The sequence below is a fragment of the Oratosquilla oratoria genome, chromosome 35 (genome assembly GCF_046742065.1).
Source record: "Oratosquilla oratoria isolate Oo_2021 chromosome 35, ASM4674206v1, whole genome shotgun sequence".
NCBI classification, from domain to species: domain Eukaryota; kingdom Metazoa; phylum Arthropoda; class Malacostraca; order Stomatopoda; family Squillidae; genus Oratosquilla; species Oratosquilla oratoria.
Genome location: NC_134811.1, coordinates 7,235,046 through 7,242,545, shown reverse-complemented (window position 1 = coordinate 7,242,545; position 7,500 = coordinate 7,235,046).

Sequence of the window (7,500 nt, the reverse complement as noted above, 5' to 3'; positions counted from 1 at the left end):
TACCTCGTCTCTAGCTACAACACACTATCTCTTAGGTAATGCATGCATCCCTAAATTAGACACTAACATGGCTTCAGGAACGAGATCCAAGGTCAAAAATTTCTTTGATATTCTCCTTCCTAACTCGAAAGAAGAGAAATCACCCAGTAATACCAATCATTCCACATCTGACGTAGATCCTATAACTCCTCACAACAATAACATTGACAACCTACCCTCACAACATGACCATTCACTCGAAGACTCCTTTGACTCAACTCAACCACTCCTACCCCCCAACCCCTTTCCCCACTCCACACCAAAACTTCAATTTCCCCTCATCCAGAACCAACCCATTCATACGAGAACTTTGCCTTCCCTTCTCCCAACCTAACGCCAAGTCAAACAGCTTTCATCCGACATCCCTACACAATACCCCCCCCCCAATTCTATCACAGCATCCTCACCCACAACCCCCATCACAACACCCCCTCCCAACCCAACTGCCAACTACCCCACATACTGCCCAACACCAACCCACAATAATCAATAACTACCAAACCATCTCCCCTCTAACCGAAATCCCCACCTTCTCTCAAACTAGCGGACTTTCCATCACTGACTTCCTGACGGCATGTGACCTTTTCTTTTCAAAAAATCCAAACTACTCTGACTTAGAAAAGATAAATCTATGCCGCCAGAAAATAGAAGCATCTGACGAGCACAGGTCTACCGCTCGGATGCTAGACAGTCTGATAGCCGCAGGAATCGCATATAGCGATTATAAGGAGCATCTGTTAAATGTCTTTCAGAACAAACAAGCAAACAACATTAACTTTCTCTTCACATTTCTAAATTACACTAGAATTCAAAAAGACTAACACCAGGGACAATGTTGCCAATGCAATAAAAGAAATTAGGGAAAACATGGACAATAACAGCCCTTGGACCTTCACAGACACCTCAGGAAAAAAGGCAATGACATTAGAAAACCTATACACATTCCTAGAGATAGGCCTTTATCTTTCCCAACTTCCACCAAAGTGTCATAGAGAAGCAACTAGAAGGGATCTAAATACTAGAAACCCATTAGCTTACACATACATATTATAGTCAGCGCAAGGAGAAATGACCGATAAGGCGGGGCTAGGAGATTTCCCGGTGTTGCCACAAGTGGGCATCCATGGCGAGAACGTGCGTGTGGATGCAATGATTTCTGAATGCAGTGTGAGGGGGGCGGGGCCAGAGATTAGATGTAGCGGCAACGTCGCTCTCTCTTTTCCATATGCCATGTCTAGACTCGAAGAAACGAAACCTTTGTATAGAAAACATTGCTTTGATTTTTACCTCAGTGGTGGTGTGTGACAAAAATTATAATATAATCATATGTGGCAACATTATAAAATAGAATTATATAATAAAATAAAATTATAAAATAATTAGATGTGGCACCACAGGGGAACTCCCAGTGCTCCGCCCTAACGGCCAGTTCTCAGTGCAACGGGTATAGACATAACCAACGCTTGCAACATCTCCCTCTCTGACCAGCACCATTATGCTAAACTGAATAGCCTTCAGTCACAGCAGGCCCCTAGCTCCAATACAGCCCAACCTTTCAACCTGGTGTTCCTACCATCTTTCAACAAGTCACAACACCAGAGACTGCATACAGAAACAACAAGTGCTAACACAACATCGCACTACCCCTTGCTCAGTTCATGGGACAACGACACACACAGATGCTCAATGTAGAGCACAGCAATACCAACACCCGCAGGCACAACACCGCACTACCCCTTGTTCAGTTCATGGTACTACCTCCCACACAGATTCCCAATGTAGAGCTCAACAACAAATCAAACAACTCACGCCCCCCCCCGACCACCCAACATGTCAAAACCAACACGGCCAGGCAAATACTGCAACCTACACAAAACCACAACTCACTCCAACGAGGAATGTTCTCAACAAAAATCACAACCACAACCTCATCAGAGAACAAACAAACAAGTTACGGCACCTCGACAAACACCCTCCTCCCACACAACACATACAACTCAACACCGATTGGGGGTACCATTCGGTGCACCAGCCTCACGCACCAGACCACCATAGGAACGTCCGACACACCACACAACTATATCACTCTAAAAGTAACACTAGATCAAATAAGTGTTGACATGATGGTTGATACAGGAACAAACCTGAACCTCATACCCAGAGCTCTCTACGAAGCACTTAATGACCCACCCCAAATCCAGTACTCAAACACAGAAGGCCTACTAATAGAAGGATCAACTATAGCACTTCATGATATGATTGATATAAATATAGAAGTAAACAATTCCCAGGTAGGCCTAACATCCTTCCACTTAGCTGATGAATGGAGTCTCGACCAACAAGGTATGATAGGTTTAAAGTCCCTACGGGACTGGAAGGCAATAATTAACTTAGATACCAACAAAATCTCCTTCCAAGATGTCAATGACATCTCCAAAACACCTGAAACACCCGACCCAGACACACAACCCCTTTCATGTCTATTTGGCTTAAATAACCCCTCTCCAACTAAGAGCTACTCATTCCGTCCACCTTATGTCACCTCAAAAGCACTGATGTCTAACACAGTCATCATACCCCCTAGACATTCAATAACAGTTCCACTATACATACCCGGAGCAATAGAACATCAGGATGTCATAATTGACCCAGATACGTCAAGAATAAATAACATAACCCTAGAATCTTCATGGGATGTAGTGTCAGAAAATAAACACACCCTAGCTATGTTAACGAATCTCTCAGACCAACACCGCAAAATTAAAGAGAACACATACATTTGTTCAGTCCACCTCCATAATTCCCCAATCCAGGAACCACCCCCTGAACACATCAACACTGTAAGACAAACACAAACCCTCACCCCTATCTACCCCAACTAAATCACAACATCAGCCAACGGAGAGATGCGTGACAAGCTACTAAACCTCCTCCAAAGGAATAGATCGGCTATCGCCTTAGAAGGCGAACCCCTAGGCAAATGTGATATAACTAAACACCACATCCAAATCCCCCCCAACACCCCCCCCCTCATACACCCCCGCTTACCGCATACCCCACAGTAAGAAAACACAGGTAGACAACAGTGTGCATATGTTACACCAAGGTGTAATTTCTCACTCAGATTCCCCTTGGAACAGTCCCCTCTTCCTAGTCCCTAAGAAAGACGGAACCCTACGCCCTGTTGTAGATTTTAGACAAGTAAATCACCTAACTCAATCTGACCCACACCCACTCCCTGCCATGCAGGATGTCTTACAATCTATAGGTAACGGAAACGCAGTATTTTCCACAATTGACCTTAAGTCAGCCTTCTGGCAAGTGAAATTGACTGATGAATCAAAACCCGTAACTGCATTCTCCACAGATAAGGGACATTTCCACTTCGAGCGCATGCCCTTTGGCCTTAAAAATGCCCCCTCAACCCAACAGAGATTAATGAATCGCATTTTCAGCGATATGATAGGAATCTCATTATTCGTCTACTTAGACGACCTCATCATCTATAGCCCCACACAAACTGACCACCTCCATGTAATAGAGATTGTCCTAAAAAGACTCAAAAACACCGGACTGAAAATCCAACTAGGAAAGTGCAAATTCCTACAGACGGAACTCACCTTCCTAGGCCATAAGGTCGATGTCCGAGGCATCCACACAACCACAGATAAAATAAACACAATAACCAATTTCCCAACCCCCAGAAACGCAGATGAAACAAGAAGTTTCGTAGGACTAGCATCATACTATAGACACTTCATAAGAAATTTTGCACACATAGCATCCCCTCTCACCAAATTCACAAGGAAAAGCGAGACCTTTAAATGGTCTGAAGCGGAACAGCAAAGCTTCGACACACTTAAACATGCTCTTACCACAGCCCCTGTCCTAGCCTTTCCTGACATGAAGAAAGAATTCCTTCTTTACACCGACGCCTCCTCTAAAGGAATAGGCGCAGTCTTACAGCAGAAAGACGAAAACGGGAAAGAGCACCCCATAGCCTACGCAAGTAGAGTACTGAATAAGCCTGAAAGTAACTATTCAACTACCCACAAAGAAGGACTTGCATTGATATGGGGCTTGAAACATTTCAAATATCTTATACTAGGATATAAGATAAATGTTTTTACAGACCACCAACCCCTAGTCTACCTCTTTAACTCTAAAGACTTACATGGCAGAATTGCTAGGTGGAAAACCACCTTATTGGACTTTGATCCAAAAATAACATACCTAGCTGGAAAGGCTAACGTAGTAGCCGACTCACTAAGCAGACAAATCCACATATCCACCTTAACAAAAACAACCTGTATTCCTATGCAAGACCTTAGAGAAGAAACAGACAAAGACCCGACATGGTCTAAAGTAAAACAACATCTACTTTCAAGAACACCCTTACAGTCCCGACCACCTGTCCCTATAGAGGAACTCAAACTGGTCGACGGAATCATAAGGAGAACCACTAATGACAGAAAAGTTACTGTCATCCCCAAAGCTAAGTTCCCAAGGTCCTACACATATTGCACGACAGCGCAATGGGAGGCCACTCGGGCAGGGATAAGACACTGAATACTGCTAGGCATTCATATTTTTGGATAAATATGAAAAAAGACATAACCACACATATAGACCAATGTTTAATTTGCAGCCAATTCAGAGGACCTGACCCCAAACAACTCAATATCAAAGACATCCCACTCCCTGCTGAACCATGGGAAACACTTGGCATTGACCTACTTAAAATGCCAACGAGCCATCAAGGTTCCAATTATGTACTCACGGCAGTCGACTATCTGTCAAAGTACACAATCCTAGTTCCACTACAGGACAAAACAGCAGAGACTGTGGCCAAAGCATTGGTTAACAACATATTCTGTAGATACAACATCCCCAGGCGAATGCTGTCTGACAATGGTTCAGAGTTCGAGAACGAGGTAATGCGCGAAATAGCACATCTATACAACATAGATCAAACCTTCGCCACTGCCTACCACCCACAAGGGAATGGACTAACAGAACGCACTAATAGAAAAGTGCTTGAAATCCTCAGACCTTTGGCCAACGATCTTACGGACAGTTGGGAAGATTGGCTACCACAGGTAAAGCCAGTATCAACAGCACAGTCAACTCCGCAACAAAGATGTCCCCCCATGAGATCATTTTTGGCCAAAGAATGCGCCTACCCTACCAAATCTTCAACCAACCACCACCACCCTTATACAACCTAGACAACCTTACCCAATGCCTAAAACGAGGCATGCAAAGTATATACAAACAAGTCAGAGAAAACCTCAAAGCAGCTCAAGAAAGAACAAAAACAAAACAACACAAACGATCATCTCCACTTAACATAACACTTGGAGACACAGTCATGGTCAGAGATTCTAATAGAACTAACAAACTCAAACCCAAGTTCTTAGGCCCCTTCACAGTCACAACCTAACTCCCCAACAATGTTTTCCTACTAACAGACCCTTCCGATCACACAACCGTAACCATACACGGAGAGAAATTGAGGAAAGTTAAACTTAACCTCAAACCAACCCCACCTCCTAACCAGAACCCACCTACCGGACTAACAAATAACCCAACCAAGCGCAATTCCCATCACATGACACTGCGTCGACGCAACTAAAACATACACTCTAGCTCTCGCCCCTGAAGATGCAGGACGTCATGCATTCCTCAGTGGAGGTTAAAATGGCCAAATTACAATAAGAACTCCCTTCCGCATATCTATCAAACCTTCTCTACTTCCTTCCGACCACTATAACCTTAGCGAGAGTCAGATATACATATCCTCATTCACTAAAACATAACCTTCATCCATTGGATGCAACAACTACTTCTGCTACCCCTTCTCGTCCACCTCTCACTCACCATTCTCATACTGATACCAGGAGCAATCGTCAACAACCACGGCACTACCGCATGCGTAGAAGACTCCATCATGGTCAAGATGCGTATTTCTCCTGAACTCTTGATAAACCCCCTCATAAAAATCCACAAAAACCTGTTACAAATAGAGCAACTAATCTCCACCCAAATACCCAACACCACAGATCAAAACTACGAAATCTCAATGACACTATACCACAACGTCAACGCCCTACACGAAAAAATGAACACCATCAAATACATAATATACCACCTTCCCAACCCAGAAAATGAATCCCCAAAGAACAATACAGCCAAACGCGGAATTTTAACTTGATAGGTATCATTTCTAAATCCCTATTCGGCACCGCAACTGAACAAGACGTAAATACGGTTTACTCACACATAGAAAATATAAAAAAGGTACTACACCAGCAAGGCAAGCTAATCAACCTAAACTCAAAAAACATAGATCTCCTCGCCACCTCAGTAAATTCGGTAATTGACAAGATAAATCACCTCACAACATTCACAACTTCCCGCTTAGCTAAGATTACCCATTCACAAATAGCCCTCTTCTTCCTCCATCACCTAAATGAACTCGACAAACAGCTAGACAGATTAATAAGTCACAGTAATCTTGTCCAGAGCGACATTTGGAACGCCCACGCAGGTATAGTCACCTCTCAAATTATCACTCCAACCCAACTTACTCAAACACTACGACAAGCTCACAATACATTGAAACTCACCCCCTTCTTTCTCAAGAACGAAATACAACACTACTACCCCATCTTAGCATCAACTATCTTTCAAGAATTTATCCTTATCAACATACCTATGGACCCGATCAAGAGATTCTCCCTTTGGGAAATTTATCCCTTCCCCTACCCTTACCAAAACCGCACCATGACCCTCAACCTACCAACCTCCACCATCCTAATATCAACGGACGGTCAATGGATTTCACAATCATCACCGGAAACCATGACAACTTGCAAGATAGCACGACCTAACTTCCATATCTGCCCAGCTTACCCATTCCACTTCCAATTAACCAAATCCCAACCTTGCCTCTCAGAACTCACAACACCCAAAGTCAACTTTTCCGAGACATGTGACTTTCGCTTTTCAGACAACACTCAAATACACCACACCCACGTAGGACATAAACACTTCATATTTCTTCCCCACCCCACATTAGTATCCGTAATATGCCTACACAAACCACCCTCCCATCATAAGATCAACGGCTCTATCACTCTACCAGACACCTGCCACATCTATATGATGGACTCAATGCTCCTACCTAACAAACTCCACTACCAAGGCACTCTCAACACCACCCACGATCTAGGTCCCATAACCCAACTAACACTTCCACCCCTCCCTAAGGTCCCCGATACCATCCTCCCAAGTAAGATAGACATGGTACGTCTCCTAAATAAATCAACTACTCTTGATATAGACTCTTTAGATCTACACTACAAAATCTTACCCTATGCCTCCACTGCCCTTTCACTCTTAATCATCATTTTTATACTAATAATACTAACAAAATACTTTTGCATGAAATAAGTCTTT